This window comes from Diabrotica virgifera, chromosome 8 (genome assembly GCF_917563875.1).
Source record: "Diabrotica virgifera virgifera chromosome 8, PGI_DIABVI_V3a".
NCBI lineage: Eukaryota > Metazoa > Arthropoda > Insecta > Coleoptera > Chrysomelidae > Diabrotica > Diabrotica virgifera.
In genome coordinates, this window is record NC_065450.1 from 215769464 (window position 1) to 215789221 (window position 19758).

Genomic DNA, 19758 nt, shown 5'->3' on the forward strand with positions numbered 1-19758 from the left:
TGCATAAATTAGTTACTAAATTAAATAAACAACCAAATTTGATATCTACCCTAGTAATTTTTCTACCACAGCAACTTTCCTGTACCAAATTAATTGTTAGTTATATTGTATTTACAAGTAATATCTGTTAAACTTTTAATTTACCTTTTAAATTTACTTACATCGTGAGAACATAAAGTACCTATGCTTTGAAACAAATGAATGTTAAATGTATTAGCCAAATTATTTATTAATATAAATAGTATTAACTGGTGTCACAAAGACTGGTAATAGTTTTGTAGTTAAAATTTTTGTAACAATTTTTTATATTTTAAAAATTTTAATTTTTCAACCGAATAATTATTGATGGATATGACATTTGTTTTGAGTGAAACCATAGCCACCTTTACTTTATAAGCCATGAAGAGAAAAAGGCAACGTCGCAATTGATGACGTCGGTAGTCTGACTTTCGGACTACCGCCTTCGAAACTACGATTTTAAAGTACAAATTCTGGTAAAATTTATAGTATTTTTTGAGTCGAACAAGAAAATATTATTAATTAGAAGTTTGTACAAAATAATATTAAAAGTAATTCTTTGTAAGTAACGTTTATTATACAAAAAAAAAACCAATAACAAGAATATAAACGTGATTCATTTTTTTCGAATCCTAAGAAAACTAATAGGTATTTTTCAAAAATTTAAACGCAGAATGAAATATTACGTTAGGACCGAGGGCCGAAAGTCCCTGAAAATTTCTATGTTTATTTTAATAAGTTACAAGGGTGAAAAACTAAGAAAATTTAGTGTGATTTTTAGTTTAAAATGTGTCATTAAAAAAAAACTTAATAATTTTGGTCGTGTGAGCCAAAAATTTTAATTTTTTAAAAATGAAATGCATAAACGAATCTTTGTGTTAAGAAGCCACACATTGGTAGGTAATAATTATAATTAATCGAATCCATTTACAAAACAATTAAGATGTATTAAGAGTTGACCTACCTATTTTTGGCTTCTTAATATAAAGTATCGTTTATACATTTTATTTTTAAAAAAGGCAAAATTTTTGGACTCACACGACCAAAATTATTAAATAATATAAAAATAAGAAAGCAAAAAGATAGACCTATACATAAAGGTAAAATGACTTAAAGATTAAAAAAAAGAAGAAGAAAGCAAAAAAAAAAATAACAAATAACTGCGGTGCTTGTGTAAAAAAAAACTGTAAATTTACTGGATCAGCTGCTTCATATTTTGTTCTTACTTTATTAACTGACCATAACATTAAAGTCTCTTAGGGCAGGTTGTTCGAACCCTAATCAACAATGATCACTATCAAATATTTAATTATAATTCTACATCAGTACTACGACATCTACGACAGTAATTATAATTACTGTCACCAACTGTCAATGTCAACTTTTATTGGGTTGCTGAAAACATAATTGATTATAATTATGAGATTAGTTAATCAATTAACATAACAATTATAATTGATTAAGTAATTTCATAATTGTAATCAATAATTATGATTTCAGCAACCTAATCAAAGTTGACATTGACAGTTGGTGACAGTAATTAAATATTTGATAATGATCATTGTTGATTAGCGTTCGAACAACCGGCCCTTAATGTAGAAATTCTCCAGCATGTTACAGTTTTTTAAAATGAGGAATTCCGCTAAGTTTGTAACTTGTTGCAGATGATTTCTTGAGGAATATTTATATACATATTGAATTATTTATTAAGCAAAAAATCTTTGCTGACCAAAGCTGACTTTTTTACTTTTCCCATTTTAAAACTTTGTAAACAGAAAACGATTGAAGATTCTTACCATCATTTTGTAAATATGTTGTCAATAAAGTTTATGTTAGGAAAAAGAATCTAAAAAGTATATTGAAATACTCCACTTACCTCAAGAAATAGAATCCACTATAAAATAACAAAATGATACACGTCTATAGTTTTAAACGAAAACCTAACAATGCCTCAATTGTATAACACACTTTAATTTTATTCGATCCGCTTTCGTTCAATCCCAACTTTACACTAATATAAATATGTGATATGCTTGTATTATTCTACCCTCAACGGCCGTTTATGATCCTCCGAAACCTACAGAGCAAGATTCATATAAAATTTCTCGAAATATATAAATTTAAATTTTTGCATTTTGGCCAGGTTTTCGGCAAAATTCACCACTGTGCGTCGCTCCTTCAAAATTTTCAGACACTAGCCGGTCCCGAGCGACAGCGAGTATATTAACCATTGTAACCACAAATGAGACTGGAAACAGAGCATAATAAAGTGCAACTGAGTCACATAAACTGCCAATATTTTCGCGTGTCTACGAGTAGTTGGCTATTTACTGAATTAGGTACTATTAACACATAATATAATAATATATTTCTATTGGTAAAAATATTGGTAAATGGAATTATTCATCGTCATAAAATATTTATTTGCAAGATTTTTTACTGTTACCAATGGTAACAGTGGTTACATGGACGCTTCGCCAGTGCAACCTAGCAGATTTAATGTGCACAATTTTCTTGCTCCTATTAGTTCAAAGTCTCAGACATTATACTAATGTATTGATATCATAATTCCAATTTTTAATAGAGGTACCTAATAGATTATTAGGAAAGACCTTGAGGTTCCTTTTGCCGATAAAAACTATTATTATTTTTAATCTGAATGGAAGTAGATATATTGACAAATATATTGTCATTATCTCTGAATATGTTAATATGCAGGTATGTATCGACCTCGTCCTTTTGTTGATGGCCAGATCAATACCAAAAATTTATTTCTTTCTCATTTATTTCCAATCTTATGTAAATATTGTATTGCACAATAAAGAAGACATTTCAGAAATTAATAAGTACTGATTGCATGCAATGTTCAAACTAAGCAATGAAAACTGGAACACAGAAAAATGGTCAGATAAGTGGTGTAATCTCACTTTCATATCTATGTACAAGAAAAGTTCAGGTAAAGTAGATTACTTAAAATGATATTGTTAATATTTATGATTTGCGTTCCTGGGACGACTTTATTGGAAGATAGTTTATTCGATTACATGCAATCAACTTTAACATTTTTACGCCTGTCAAAATTTTCAGTGTATTTTAAATGTAATTATTTTTTTCGAATCCTGAGAAAACTAATAAGTACACTCTGAGCCAAAATTAACCGGCCACATTAAAAATGGGTCATTTTTGATGTCTTATATCTCCTAAATCTCTTAACCGATTTTAGTGATTTTTTTAATATTTTATAGCCTTATTCCTTGACAATATTGTTATAATAATATTTTTGCTAAACAGTTAAATTTTCATTGTATATCGGGTGTACAAATCAAACTGTGTTATTTTCTTAATGTTTGCATCACCCTGTGGAATATTCTAGCAATTGTAGAATACTGCAATTAAAACTTAACTATAGCCTCGTGCTTTCTCAACATTTTGTTTTTGATTGATTCGCTTATGTTGGATAATAAAAAAGTTAGGTACTTTAACAACTAGACATGTTTTTTATCAATACAGATACAGGGTGTTTTTAAAAAATTTGGCAAAGTTTAAGGTGTAATTCTGCATTAAAAAATAATGACTTAAAAAGTTTGCTTTATAAACTTATGTCCGCAAATCCTTCGTTTCCGAGATAGGGGGTGTTGAAATTTTTCTGACAAACTGACGATTTATTTATTGCTTTAAAACCGGTTGAGATATGCAAATGAAATTTGATAAGTTTTAAGATGTAGTTATTGCACATTTTTTGGCATACAATTAAGTATTTCATATTAACCATTGGCGCGCATACGGGTAACATGATGGCTCATATTACCCGTATGCGCGCCAATGGTGAATATTAAATTCTTAATTGTATGTCAAAAAATATACAATAACTACGTCATAAAACCCACCAAATTGCATTTTCATATCTCAACCGGTTTTAAAGCAATAAATAAATCGTCGGTTTGTCAGAAAAATTTCAACACACCCTATCTCGGAAACGAAGCATTTGCGGACATAAGTTTATAAAGCAAATTGTCATTATTTTTTTCATGCAGAATTACACCTTAAACTTTGCCAAAATTTTTTAAAAACACCCTGTATTGATAAAAAACATGTTTAGTTGTTAAAGCACCTAACTTTTTTATTATCCAACATAAGCGAATCAATAAAAAATCAAAATATTGAGAAAGCATGAGCCTATATCTAGGTTTTAATTTCAGTATCCTAAAAATGCTAGAATATTCCACAGGGTGATGCAAACTTTTAGAGAAAAACCCAGTTTGATTTGTACACCCGGTATACAATGAAAATTTACCTGTTTAGCAACAATATTATTATAGCGATATTGTCAATGAATTAGGTTATAACATATTAAAAAAATCACTTAAATCGGACAACAGGTTTAGGAGATATAAGACATCAAAAATTACCCATTTTTAAAGTGGCCCGTTAATTTTGGCCCAGAGTGTATTTTTGAAAAATTTAAAAACAGAATGAAAGATTACTTTATTACCGAGGGCCTAAAGTCCCTTATAATGAATAAACAGTTTCTTTTGAATGAGATATTTGAAATTAAAAATCACACTAAATCTCTTATTTTTTCACCCCTGTAACTTATTAAAATAAACATTATAGAAGTTTTCAGAGACTTTCGGCCATCGGTAATAACGTTATTTTTTCATTCTGCGTTTAAATTTTTCAAACATACTTATTAGTTTTCTCAGGATTCGAAAAAAATGAATCCCATTTAAATAGCATTGAAGCCGAAAGTTCGTACCCATCCCCTTAAGAATCATCATCATCATCATCATCAGTAGCTCGACAACCCTTTTTGGGTCCTGGCTCGTTCTAGGATTTCCTCCATTGTGTTCTGTTCCTTGCTTTGTTCTTCCAGTGGGTAATCTCAAGTGTTTCTTGAGATCTTGTTCCACTTGTTCCATGTATCTAAGTTTGGGTCTTCCCTTCGACCTTCTCCCTACTGGTGCTTGCCTCATTATATGTTTTGGTGTTTCGGTCTCCAACATCTGTTCGACATGGACCATCCAGCGCAGACGTCCGATCTTTATGGATGTTATGACGTCGGATTCGTTGTATGCTGCGTATAGTTCAAAATTATATTTTCTGCGCCATACGTCATTTTCTTTCACCCCCTTATATATGTGTCTTAAGGATTTTCGCTCAAACGTACCTAATAGGTTCTCATCGCTTTTCGACAGTGTCCATGTCTCTGATCCATATATAAGGACTAAGGACCGGTTTTATCAGGGTTTTGTATAGAGGAAAGACACCAAATTTGAGACACTTTTTTTGAAAAACAAATATAAAACAGAATATTTAAAAAATTTTAAAACATTTATTTCGAAAACTTAAATTTAATGTTTCTACAACACAACAAAAAATAAATAAAGCGTATAAGACATATATTTTTGCAAAAAAATACATTTAATTTTTTTGTGATATTTAATATTAAAAATAAAAGGTCGCCTAATTTGGTATAGCCAGGTATCCAAATTTGAGACAGATACCCCAATTTGAGATACTATTCAAAAAAGCCCTTTCCTTCGCAGAAAAGGCAAATAAATAATAAATGTGCTGGACTTTATTTCTCCACAGTCTTCATGTGCCCACCTGCCACATTGGTAACACTTTGCCCATCGTTCTCCATATTTATCGTCGGAAAATTTTCCGGCGCAAAATAGACATTCCGCGTCGTTTTCTCCACTTTCATCGGACGATGAATCAGCTAATGGAAAGTCTTCGCTGCTATCTGAACTTGAACTCGAAGAAACTTTCCGTTTCCTTCTTGATGTTTTGCCTTTTGATGTAGAAGGTTGACCTACGTCTTCGTGTACTGCTATTTCTTCTTCGGACGTTGCTGTTTTTTCTGATCTAACACTTTTTATTGAATTGTTTTTTTCTGGAGCTAATACACAATCCAAGTTTAGCTGGGGTACTAGTTTTTTGCTTTTTTCTTCTGAAAACTTTGCTCTAATTCTTCTTTGTAGGGTGTTAAAGTAATTACTGAAGCCTTTCCTGATCTGTCATGTCGCTTTTTAGTGGTGTCTCTCTTGTATGTAGGGAACGGATAGATGTCTTTCGGAGACACAAGTTGTTGATGAGGTAGTGGTGGACTAGTTCTATGTTCTCGCATTGGGTGATTTGGTTGTTCATGGTTTGGTTCTATTATTTGTTCGTCCCTGTCGTTTTGTGTTTCCAAGTGCTCTTGAATTCCAAATTCAAAGTCCCTAAAAATATGGCGACAAATAGGGACCAGTGTAGTTTTTCGGAAACCATTGCAAGATATTTCCATCGTCGCAGCTTTGTTATACGCTTTACAAAAAATACTGGCAATGGCATAAGGCGACACAACACCCAACTGATTTTCTCTAAGCCAGTTTTCTATTTCTTGTGCATAGTAAGTTTTCAGCGGTGCCATAAAAGCAACATCCAACGGTTGCATTTTATGTGTAGAATGTGGTGGGAGGCAAATAATCGTCACATGATTCTGTTTGGCCAAATATATTAGAACAACGTTTCTCGTATGAGAATAGTGGCCATCAAGGACGAGAAGAACAGGGTCTGCAGCTGAAGGTTTAGTGAATTTTATGAAGTGTTGTAGCCATCTAGTGAAAATATCGGCCTGTACCCAACCTGACACATGGCATTCTGCGACTGCTCCAGTGGGAGCTCCTAGCATCAACTCCGTTTTCATATTTTTCTAGGGAAGATTAATAATGGTGGTACGAAAACTCCTGCAGCATTCATACATATAATAACAGTAATCAGCTTTCCCCTTTCTGCTGAAGTAAGTGACGAAACCTGCTTATACTCATTTTCATGAGTAAACGTTTTTACTCGAGCAGATGACATTCCCTGAGGAGTACGCATTGAAAGCGTCGGATGCCTTTTCAGAAAGAGTTTCAACCATTTCTTTCCGGCTGATTTTTTGACTCCGCTAAATGGATGTGGTATTGAGTTTCGTATTGCAAGTTGACATGCCAGTCGTTTTATATCACGCGCTCTTAGCCCGAAATAACGTTGCTCCATAGTTAGGGCATACTCAACCAACTCATTTTCTAATTCCAAAGGAAGAATAGGTCGGCGGCTAATTGATATCCCGACGAGTTCTTCTGGAGTCTTGTCTGATTTCACGTATCGTTCTAAATTCTAAGGTACCTTTTGGTACTCCAAAAACTTTTGAGGCCTTCAAATAGCCCATCTCTCTATTTCTTACTGTATTTACCTATCATATCATTTGAACCATCATACCTATGTTACCTATCATATCATATACCTGTACCTATCATATCATTTGCATTCCATTTTTTATTTTTTGGCGGCATCTACTAATTTGAGACACTCTCAAATTTGGAACCTACAGGTGTCTCAAATTAGGATTTTTCCGTTAAAAATAAAACGAATTTTTGTTGGTTATGTATTCCACATTATTTAACGTTTAATTTGCATAAAATGTATTAACTAATATTAAACTACCAAAAAAAAAACTGGAGTAAATGTAATCATCTTACCTTGATGTATTGTAAGTTTTTATAAATTCTGAAAAAACTTTGTGTATCGTGTAAATCAAATAAACGTCGACAAAACAACAACGGTCATTTCTAAGCGCCAACTAAAAGCAGATCTATAGTCGGTTCGCTAAACTCAGACACAACTGGCTAGTAATTTTAGTAAGTAATTTTGCCAATTTGGTAAAATTGGCAAAAAAATAATTACTAAATAGTTAATAATTACTAAATAGTTAGTAATTTTGCCCATTTTGGCAAAATTGCCAGTAAACAAAAAGATTACCTACTAAAATTAGGTACTAGCCAGTTGTGTCTGAGTTTAACGAACCGACTATACCACTAACGTCATAGAATGAAAAAATAATTACTAAATACCTAGTTAATAATTACTAAATAGTTAGTAATTTTGCCCATTTTGGCAAAATTGCCAGTAAACAAAAATATTACCTACTAAAATTAGGTACTAGCCAGTTGTGTCTGAGTTTAACGAACCGACTATACCACTAACGTCATAGAATGATCAGTTTTCAATATTTTCATTAGATGTCAACCCATCGTACACAAATATATGACGGTGTCTCAAATTTGGTGCCTTTCCTCTATTGCCAACTAAGTAGGCTGATAAATATTGGAATGGGTATCTGCTCAAGTTGACATAGAATAGGTCTTATTGCTGAATAAGACAAGTGAGAATATGTTGATTTATGTCGATTGTTATGATTAATGCCCTTTATATCCACAAGACCGAAATAACAAAATATAAGAATATTTAAGTATTTGATAAGTATGTACCTATGTTAAATCTCGAAAAGTAGAGCTGATACAAAGAAAAGCTTGTACTCTGGGCTAATTAGCAAAATACAAGGTAAAGTTATTTACCAGCAATTTTATTGCTGGAATCGAATCTTATTATTGTATGTATTAATAATATAGGTATGCAAAGTCCGCATATAGTGTGCTACTTTTTTTATAAACAAAATGGCGCCCGAAAATCGTGTTTTTTTCAATTTTTGCTCTATAACTCCAAAAATTTTAACTTTACACCAAAAATACCCAAATAAAAATTCACCGCAATTAAATTCTACATAGAGATGTGTTTTTCCCGATTCACTTCGACGAAATCTTTCCCCGGAAAAAGCGGGTTTTTCCAACTAAATCTTTATTTTTCAACTAAAGTTTTAGATAAGTAATTGTTAACAATAATTAAATAACTTGGTAATGTAAAAGCCCTTTTTGTATAGATTATAATTCCAGACGCCGATGGAAATTGAATGAACAGTTTAGCAACAATTGAATTGTTAATTAAAAATTTACGGTCGCTATAACAACGACAATGATTATGATGCATAAGAATATTTATGATTTTTTCATAAAAAGACACTATACCTATCTAATGTACTTTACAGAATTGAAATTGGACTATTGAGGCGGCCTCAGGAATATTTTAAAATTATAAACAATTTTTTGGCTTATAAACAAATACAATATCTCGGGAAATAATAAACTAAATTAAATTGTGAAAACGGTATTCGAAAAACAGCGGCAGGACGCTTCTTTTAAAAGAAAAAATGTTTAATTATGACGAGTGGTTCCTGAGATACAACCGGTCAAAGTTGACCGGAATTTACGACAATAGGATCATAATTTTCAAACCATCACTTTTTTATTTTTGTCCTCTTTTTCCGCACCAATTTTCATATCTTTAAAATACTCATAACATATATTATTATAATAAAAACTATCGATAATACGTGTGAAAATTGCCAAAAATAGCAAAATTCCAATCAAAAATTAGGTTGGAGAAAATGTAACCCTCAAAGTTCAAAATCGGTATACGTTAAAAAAATGCACTTTCTCGGCTTTCCATGGAGCAATTTCTTTCATTCTTTTTTTGTTCCCTAATAACTCGAGTAGAGCCATCGAACTAACTCATTATTAAATGTCAAACTTGCTTTTGTTTTGTTATAATAGATTAATTTATTTATAAGAACAGAAAACTACATATTTTTTCCAGCTGTATGTTTTTTTTAGATAAACTTACTACAAGCGTACCTTTTAAAGTTAAAAACATAAATATTCTCATTTGAAAGCTGTATAATTATTTAAACAATTTTAATTTAAACAAATTAAAATTTTGTGTTGTAATAAATAAATAAATTTATTATAACAAAACAAAAGCAAGTTTGACATTCAATAATGCGTTAGTTCGATGGCTCTACGCCAGTTACTTGGGAACAAAAAAAGATTGAAGGAAATTGCTCCATGGGAAGCCGAGAAAATGCATTTTTGTAACGTATACCGATTTTGAACTTTGAGGGTTACATTCTCTCCAACCTAATTTTTGATTGGAATTTTGCTATTTTTGGCAATTTTCACACGTATTATCGATAGTTTTTATTAAAATAATATATGTTATGAGTATTTTAAGGATATGAAAATTGGTGGGGAGAAAGAGGACAAAAACAAAAAGGTGATGGTTTGAAAATTATGATGCTATTGTTTATATCTTTGCCGTAAATTCCGGTCAACTTTGACCGGTTGTATCTCAGGAACTACTCATCATAATTAAACGTTTTTTCTTTTAGAAGAAGCGTCCTGCCGCTGTTTTTCGAATACCGTTTTTACAATTTAATTTAGTTTAATATTTCCCGAGATATTTTATTTGTTTATAAGACAAAAAATTCTTTATAATTTTAAAATATTCCTGAGGCCGCTTAAATAGTCCAATTTCAATTCTGTAAAGTGCATTAGATAGGTGTAGTGTCTTTTTATGAAAAAATCATAGTTACTCTTATGCATCATAATTATTGTCGTTATTATAGTTACCGTAAATTTTTAATTAACAATTCAATTGTTGCTAAACTGTTTATTCAATTTTCATGGGCTTCTGGAATTATAATCTATACGAAAAGGGCTTTTATATTACCAAGTTATTTAATTATCGATTAACAATTACTTATCTAAAATTTTAGTTGAAAATTAAAGATTTTGTTGGAAAAACCCGCTTTTTCCGGGGAAAGTTTTCGTCGAAGTAAATCGGAGAAACCACGTCTCTATGCAGAATTTAATTGCGGTGAATTTTTATTTGAGTGTTTTTGGTGTAAAGTTAAAATCTTTGGAGTTATAGAGCAAAAATTGAAAAAACACGATTTTCGGGCGCCATTTTGTTTATAAAAAAAGTAGCACACTATCTGCGGACTTTGCATACCTATATTATTAATATATACAATCATAACATTCTATTCCAGCAATAAAATTGCTGGTAAATAACTTTTCCCAAAAATTGCCTATTTTCCGATAATCAGCCCAGACTATTGGTATTTTTGGAATCAACTTGCTACATGCAAGACAAAACTTTTTTTTGTTGGGCTCTGTATAATAAGTCCGATACTGTTCTCGATCAGCTGATATTTCCACCAACTTTCACGAGCAACAAACAGATGGCGCCACCCCGTCTACGGCGGCAATTCAAACCACAACAATTTATTACCCTATCACTGCAAGGTTTCGAAATTATTCTCCTACCACTCTACCACCTTTTATTACGGAATTTCCTCTGTTATTTTGACCCGACAACGAGTGAGTGACAAGTCTAGCAACAACAGTAGCAACGTGATTTAGTGAGTGGTGACCAATGTGAGGTGAGTGTGACATTGCTCTTTGTTACACTTTAATTACACTGAAGAAGTTTTTTGTTGTGGCTGTATTGTTTAGTGTGTCAGTTAAGTTCATTGTTATCGTGTATATTATCTTTCTTTGATGGATGCACCACAATCGATTGTAAATATGATTAAATTCTTTTATTTAGCTTAACCAAATGTGACATTAGATAAACGTCAAAATTTGAATATTTGCTTTATGTATTTGAAAAAAGAAATACATACAATATTATAATATATTATAATATACATACAATATTATAATACATAAAATATTTGTATCTACAGGTTTTGCTAAGTACCTAATTCTAATTAGTATTTTTATTAACGTTAATTAATGTTTTTTTTTGTATTATGTCAATATAAGTGGTTAATGTCATTGAAAAATTTGCTTTTACAAAATTTAAAATATTTAGAAGATTAGCAGAATCTCTATATAATTATTACTTTATAAATTACTTTACATAATTGGCTTTTAAATAGGTACTTTGGGAAAATTTTTTCCTTTTTATCGTTTTATAGGTACAGCATTTTCTGGTAGATACTATTATTGTCCCTCTATTTTATGAAATGAGAGTGTTATGGATTACTTCCTGTCCGGATAACAATACAATATACAATCTAGGCCCACACATTATTTGTTTCTTTATTGCATCTAAAATATCGGTTCCGACTATCAGTGGCGCATCCAGAATTTTTTTGGAGGGGGGTCATGTATCTTGAGGATGATTTAATATTACTTTTCTCTGATGCAAGGTCACTTAGTCTAACCACCCCTAGGATAAGTGGCTTTTCAATTATTTTCTGGATAGGCCTAATTTTTTTTTGTTCGACAGCTCTCGGGTTTTCTTTTTTTTAGGATTATTGAATTAATACATATTTATTTTCGTTTGGGGGCTCATGACCCCGTGACGCCCCTTCTGGATCCGCCACTGCCGACTATCTCATACCAGAAGTAAAAATACTTTTTGTTTTTTGCAAGAAAGTACCAGCTCTGACTAGACAAGGCGAAAACGGCTGGTTCTTTGGAGAAAATATTCCCATGAGATTTTTTTTGCATTATCACATTCGTGAGACATTCTAGAATAAGATTCAAGAAGTCGCCCACGCGAAAAGTGGTCCAAATTTTTTTTAACAAGTTGCAAAAATCAATATTTTTGGCCGGAACAATTTTTTTTTAGGTTTTTTGGACCATTCTGGATAAAAAAGGTCTCTTATAATTTTTCTCTAAAGTTGATCGTTTTCGAGGTAAACGCATTTTAAAATTGAAAAAAGAAAAATGAAAAATGGCGATTTTCAAGGCTTAATAACTCGGTTAAAAGTTATTACTATGAAAGTCATAAAGTAACTAAATCAAAGTTTAAAGCCCCCTACAAGATCCTGAAGAAATTTTTGTCATTATTTGATTACTAAGCTGTTATTTTAAGTAAAAATAATGAGCGTCATGCACGTATTAGGCGGCCGTCCATGATGAGTGCGATAGTGCGAAAGAGATGCCATTCAGACAGTCCAATATCGAATCTCACTCGCACTCACATTTACAGCCGCGTCAATGCGATCTTACCACTCATTATTAATGATTAAAAATAACAGCTTAGTAACAAATTAATGACACAAATTTCTTCAGGATCATGAAGGGGGCTTTAAATTTGATATAGGTAGTCACTTTCTGACTTTCATAATAATAATCTTTAACCGAGTTATTAAGTCTTAAAAATGGTCATTTTCGCGTTTTTTAAATTTTAAATTGCTTATAACTCGAACACGATCAACTTTAGAGAAAAATTATAAGAGACGTTTTCTGTCCGGAATGGTCCAAAAAACCTAAAAAAAATTGTCCGGGCCGAAAATCTTGATTTTTGCAATTTAATTAAAAATAATTGTTAAAAAAAAATGGACCACTTTTCGCGTGGGCGACTTCTTGAATCTTATTCTGGAATGTCACGCGAATGTGATTATGCAAAAAAATCTCATGGCAAAATTTTTTCCAACGAACCCGCCGTTTTCGCCTTGTCTAGTCGAGGTTCTCTGTAAGGACCAGGGCATTTAGCACAAAATAAATCGATTTTTAAATAAGTACAGCACCCAGAGACTTTCAACTTTTTGCATTGTGTTCAGGATGATGCCAGGAAAAAGTCTACTATAGAAAAATGGGTGGAAATGTATAATTACATTTTAAAGTGCATAAAATGCATCCATAAGTGCATAAATATGTCAAAATAAGGATATTATGGGCCAGATTTTGTTACTCGGGGGTTTTTGGGATCGCTGAACAGGACTACTACAACAAAACCGACGTCATCTGGAGGTTCAAATTGATGCAAACATATTACTTGGAGGTTTTTGGAGTCGCTGAACACGAATACGCCATCAGAACCGAGCCCGGAGCACCTGGTGCCCAGTGTCACTACCAAGGCACGTCATCTTCTGGAGTTTCGAGGGTTTTCGGCATTAAATTGATGCAAATAGGTTACTCGGACAGTTGCTAAAACGAATACGTTATCAGAACCTGGAGCACTTGGTGTCTAGGATCAAGTCATCTTCTGCAGTAAGGAACGAGATCGGCACTAAATTGATGCAAACGGATTACAAGGGGGATTTTATGGGTTACTGAATACGAATACGCCATCAGAATTGATCCACGGAGCACTTGGTGCCCTCTGTCACTGCTAAGGCACGCCATCTTCAGGAGTTTCGAAGGTTTTCGGCCTTGAATGCATGTAAATAGATTACTAAGCGGTTTTTGGGTCGCTGAACACGAATACGCGATCAGAACCGACCCCCGGACCAACTGGTGTCCAAGGTCACTGCTAAGGCATGCTATCTTCTGGTGTTTGAAGTGTTTTTTAGCACCAAGTGCACCGAGGGGTCGGTTGTGATAACATATTTTTGTTCAGCGACCCCAAAAACTCCCGAATGATCTGTTTGCACCAAAATAGTACTGAAAACAGTTGAAACTTCAGATGACGTGCCTTAGCAGCGAACCTGGGCACCAGGTGCTTCGGTGATCAGTTCTGATGGCGTATTCGTCTTAAGCAACCCCAAAAGCTCCCGAGCAAGAAAATCTGGCCCTTAAGGGGATGGGTATGAACTTCCGGCTTCGATGCTATTTAAATTGGATTCATTTTTTTCGAATCCTTAGAAAACTAATAAGTATTTTTGAAAAATTATTTTCAAATTATTTTTAAACAAATCACACTAAATTTTGAAAAATTTAGTGTGATTTTTAATTTCAAATATCTCATTCAAAAGAAACTTTTTATTCATTCTAAGGGACTTTCGGCCCTCGGTAATAAAGTAATCTTTCATTCTGCATTTAAATTTTTCAAAATGACTTTAGTTTTTTCAGGATTCGAAAAAAATGATTACATTTAAAGTACATTGAAAATTTTGACAGGAGTCAAAATTTTGCATTTTGTTCCTTTTTCCTTAATACTTTTATTTTGACATATTCATGCACTTCTAGATGCATTTCATGCACGTTAAAATTTCCACCTATTTTTTGAAGTTATACTTCTTTACGCGCGATATGAGGGTGAATTTTTATATGTTAAAACCTACGATCCGGGCGCATGCGCATTATAACTTTGTTCTGATTGGATGTTCAAATGACATGTCAAAAATTATCCAATATGGCAGCTGTAGCGCAGCTGTGGTTTGGACGGTTGACGGTTTGGTTATGTATGGTTGTTGCGTTTTAAAATTTGTGGGAAGAGAAACAATAAAGGTTAGTTAATAGTAATACTGCCTTTTTAAATAGTTTTCATATTATATTTTTGAAGTTATACTTCAAAATGTTTTAATTTATGTATGTATCAGTCCAGAAAAGGTGTGGAAAGAATAGATTAGTATTTTTAAATATATTTTTCTACAAACGTGTTAAAAATGCAATTTTTAGGACTCCATAGGAGCGTTAAAAATGCTACTTTAAGGCACTAGTGCTTTAAAATTTTTAAGGCACTGCAGTTAAAAGTGAATTGTCAAATTGTGAAACGTCAAAATATTTATATTTCATTTATTAACATTAATATTAATAATACAACTTGCGCAATTTGAAAAAGGTGGTTTAAAAGGTTTTTTTATTATAATTTTGTGTCTTTGGATTTGTCTTCCTTGGGCGTAAAATAATAAAACATCTATTTTTATATTTCACTTGTCACCGTGATGTATAATTATGTATATCTGAAAGGTAAGTAGCATGCGGCTTGATGGCCTTGTTGGTAGAGCATTGGACCAGAGATCAAAAAATCGCGAGATTGCGGGTTCAAATCCCGGACGATTCATACTTTTTTCTTTTTTTTAATATTTGGCATTGTTAACTTTTGGTTCATTTTTGGTAATTATTGTTAATTTTTTGTATTGTAACTGTTAAGTAGGTATATTTATTTCATTGAAATTATATTATAATAGAAGTATAACTTCTTACGTGCGTACAAAGTACACACACATTCTTTTTTATAGTAGATTTTTTTCTTGACATCCTGAACACAATGCAAAAGGTTGCAAGTCTCTAGGTGTTGTATTTAAAGATCGATTTGGACATAAACAGTCTGTGAAAATAATATGATATGTTTTGATATGTTCCCAGTGGTCGGCAAATTTTTTAGCCAAAGAGCCAAACATGAACATTACAACAATTTTTAAAAAATTGGGAGCCAAATCTGCTTTTTCAGCAAACTTTTATTACACGAAATAAAACTAAAGTCCTACTACCTAGCCCCATAGCCCCATCAATAACCCCCAAAAAATTAAAACGTGTTTTTTTCGTTTTTTGGCGATATTTTCGTTTCTAATCATCGTAGAACCTTCTGTTTTTTTTTCGTTTATTTCCTACAACACTGTATTTTTTACAAAAATTTTGGCGCAAAATCCATTTTTTTAATGTTGATATGTAGTACCGAAAAAGGAAAGAACAGCAAACGTGAGCTTTTTTAGCTGATCATTAAAATCAGGAATATTACTCCAAGCGTTGAAAATGATCATGTCTTCCTTCTCCAGGTCATTCAAAGCAGACCACTTGTGTTGTGAACATTTTTTTCTTCTCCAATATTTCCCATTCAACACGAAGACGTTCGAATTTAGAGCGACATACCTCTTTGTTCTTAAATATGTACATATTTCAAAGCTATTAATGGAAATGTTAAAATGAGAAAATTTCAACTCGGTTATCATAGCATTAAGAGGAATTTTGACAAATGCTAAAGTTTGTAAGTTTGATAAAAGCTAATTTATCAGAATAAGGTGTAGTTTATTTATTTTTTATTTATTTATTTATTTATTTAGTACCCAAATAACAGTACTGGACCAATTACAATCTGGGTTAGTGTATTAAGCGTATTAGTAAATTTACCGTTTACAGATCATAAACATAACAACAAAACAGTATAAAATACATAGACTACATAAACGCCGTTTATATGTAAGTGTGTGAAAAAACTCAAAATGAGAAAAAAAAACACTCACATACGAACAACGACGAACAAAAACTTATAAAGTAATTAAAGAAAAACAGAAAATACATAGTATGTAAAACAATTAAATACAAAAATACAGAATAAATATATAATATAACAGCAAGATGTTAAAAAGTGACTGGTTGCAACCTAATATCGTTAGCAGTATTCTTATAATGATGCGTAAATTAGAATTGAAGATGTCAAAGAGATCAGGGGCCTGATTCTAATTCATTTCGACAGTCGCAATTTCATTTCGACACCGCCATGACAGCCGGAGAGTATTCGCTCCGAGCGTTAACAAAGTGTCAAAGCAAAATCGACCGACCTGCTCATGGTGGCGGTTTTTTGAAATTTTATAAGGACGCTTTGTGTATGTTTAAATGAGACATTTAAAAAAATGTCGTGTCACGCTAGTGATATTATGTATTAATATAAACAGAAAATAAAAACGCACTATAAATTCTGCACTTTCCAATATTGATTATCAGTTTGATTTTGTATGCATAACCTCACTATCGCAGTTTATGTCAATAAATATTTATTAACGAAAAAGAAAATATTTTGTTGCACTATAAATTACAGTATAAATTAATAACTAATGAATTCTAACAAGTGTATTCGGTTATTATCACTACAAAATAAAATATTCAAGTTTAACAAAATAATCCCATAAGACTCAATGTTAAAACGTCCTTACAAAATCTGACAGCGTATCACGTGACTGTACGTAGAGGGGAGACGCACGGAGCCAATAGCGATTCTTGGGGATATTAACCTTATGTTGAGACTGCTCAGAATTTGGGTTGGCGCTGGCGCTTCGGTTTCTTGGATTTTGTTGATAGTCTGGGAAAATTATCGAAAAAATACCATTTTTGGGAAAAATTATTTACCAGCTATTTTATTGCTAAAATCGAATCTTAAGATTGCATATTTTATATTAGTAATATGGGGTATGACAAGTCCGCAAAAAGTGTGTTATTTTATTTATAAACAAATTAGCACTCCTAAATCTTCTTTTTTTTTCAATTAGTGGTCTGTAACTCCTATAATTTTTCCTTTGAGCCAAAAACACTCAAATAAAAATTCACCGTAATTTAGTTCTGCACAAAGTTATTTTTTTTCCGATTTCCTTCAACAAAAATTTTACTCAGAAAATCCGAGTTTTCCCAAAAAATCTGCCATTTTCAATTAAAATTTTAGGGAAGTATACCTAATTATTTATCAATAATTAAATAATTGAAGACATGAAAGATTTATTATAGTAGATTATACAGAGGGGCTAAATTATGGAATAAATTCATTTCTTTAAAACGGACGATTTTGGAGCAAAATCCCGAAAGAGGTCGATTTTTATTTTTAAATTACAATTTTTTGGCATATATTTCATACTAGTGACGTCATCCATCTGAGCGTGATGACGTAATCGATAATTTTGTTAATGGGAATAGGGGTCGTGTGGTAGGTCATTTGAAAGGGCGTTTAATTCTCTATTCAGTAATATAAACATTAATATCATTAGGTATTTATACAGGGTTGCCAAAAAAAATTTTGAATTAAATTAATTGGCGCAAAAAGAAGAATGTATGTAATTTATTTAACTCAAAATACATTGTACTGCTGTCAGAAAATAGAAAAAAAGGTTTATTTCACAAATAAACATTTCTTTTCGCTTAAATTAAATCACAAACAGCCTCCCTCCTACCTATTGGCAGTTTGAACTTTTAATTTAAGCTAAAAGCAATGTTTATTTGCAAAATAAACATTTTTTTCTATTTTCTGACAGCAATAGAATGTATTTTGAGTTAAATAAATTACATGCATTCTTCTTCTTGAGTCAATTAATTTAATTCAAATTTTTTTTTGGCCTCCCTGTATAAATAATGATATTAATGTTTATAATACTGAATAGAGCATTGAACGCCTTTGTAAATGAGCTACAACACGAACCCATATTCCTATTTAAAAAAATAATTACGTCATCACGCTCGGATGGATGACGTCACTAGTTTGAAATATATGCCAAGAAATTTAATTTAAAAATAAAAATCGACCTGTTTCGGGATTTTTCTCTAAAATCGTCCATTTTAGAGAAAATGAATTTATTCCATAATTTAGCCCCTCTCTGTATATCAGGAGACCGGCGACAATCTAACCAATAGTTTAGCAATAATTAAAATGTTAATTAAAAAATTTCGGTCGAAATAATAACCAGAAAGATTATGATACACCAGAATAACTATGATTTTCATATAAAAAAGCACTATACCTATTCAACGTACCTTACAGGATTGAAATTGGACCATTTGAGCGGTCTCAGGAATGTTATAAAGAAACAATTTTTTGGCTTATAAACAAATAGAACCCCTCAGAAAATATTAGATTAAATTAAATTAAGTTAACGCTGTTGAAAAGAGCACGGCTTCTGTGTCCTTTTCGAAGAAAAACAAATTGAATTGCGAGGAGTGATTCCAGGTATAACCGGTCAAATTTGACCGGCATTTGCGACAGAGTTATAAACAACAGGATTTTAATCTTTGAACCATTAGATACCTTTTAATTCCGGTCCTCTTTGTACATACACATTTTCATATCTTCAAGACACTCATAACAAAAAAGATTTATGTCACTGTCACCAAATTATTTAATTATTGATAAATAATTACTTCCCTCAAATTTTAGTTGAAAATTAAAGATTTTGTTTGGAAAACCCGAATTTTCCGAAGAAAATTTCCGTCGAAGGAAATTGGAATAAATTATCAATGTGCAGAATTAAATTACTGTCAATTTTTATGTGAGTTTTTTGGTTTAAAGTTAAAATTTTCGGAGTTATAGAGCAATTATAAAAAAAAAAGATTTCGGAGTGCTAATTTGTTTATAAACAAAATAGCACACTTTCTGTGGACTTTGCACAGCTATATTACTAATATATGAAATCTTAAGATTTGATTTCAGCATGTCCAGCAATAAAATAGCTGGTAATTAATTTTCCTTGTTTTTTACTAATTTTCCCAGATTATTACCTCACATCTTTCATTGAGTTGATGATTCATGTTGTGGACATTCTCAATTATTATATTTCTAATTTAATACTATTCTATCTAATTCCTCAAAACAAGCAAA

At 31.7% G+C, this 19758-nt stretch overlaps 1 protein-coding gene across 5 annotated transcripts in view; it reads left to right on the forward strand.

Annotated features, from left to right (window-relative positions):
* LOC114329424 (uncharacterized) overlaps window positions 1–19758 on the forward strand; it is a 132070-nt gene that overhangs the window by 26039 nt on the left and 86273 nt on the right. Inside the window, exon 1 of one of the 5 annotated variants that reach the window (XM_050658821.1) lies at window positions 10985–11164. The exons of 2 other annotated variants lie outside the window; for them this stretch is intronic. The gene's annotated coding sequence lies outside the window, so the exon portion shown is untranslated. Of the gene's footprint in view, window positions 1–10984; window positions 11304–19758 lie in introns of those variants that run through there. 2 more of the 5 variants (XM_050658820.1, XM_050658822.1) reach the window with 2 other exon arrangements.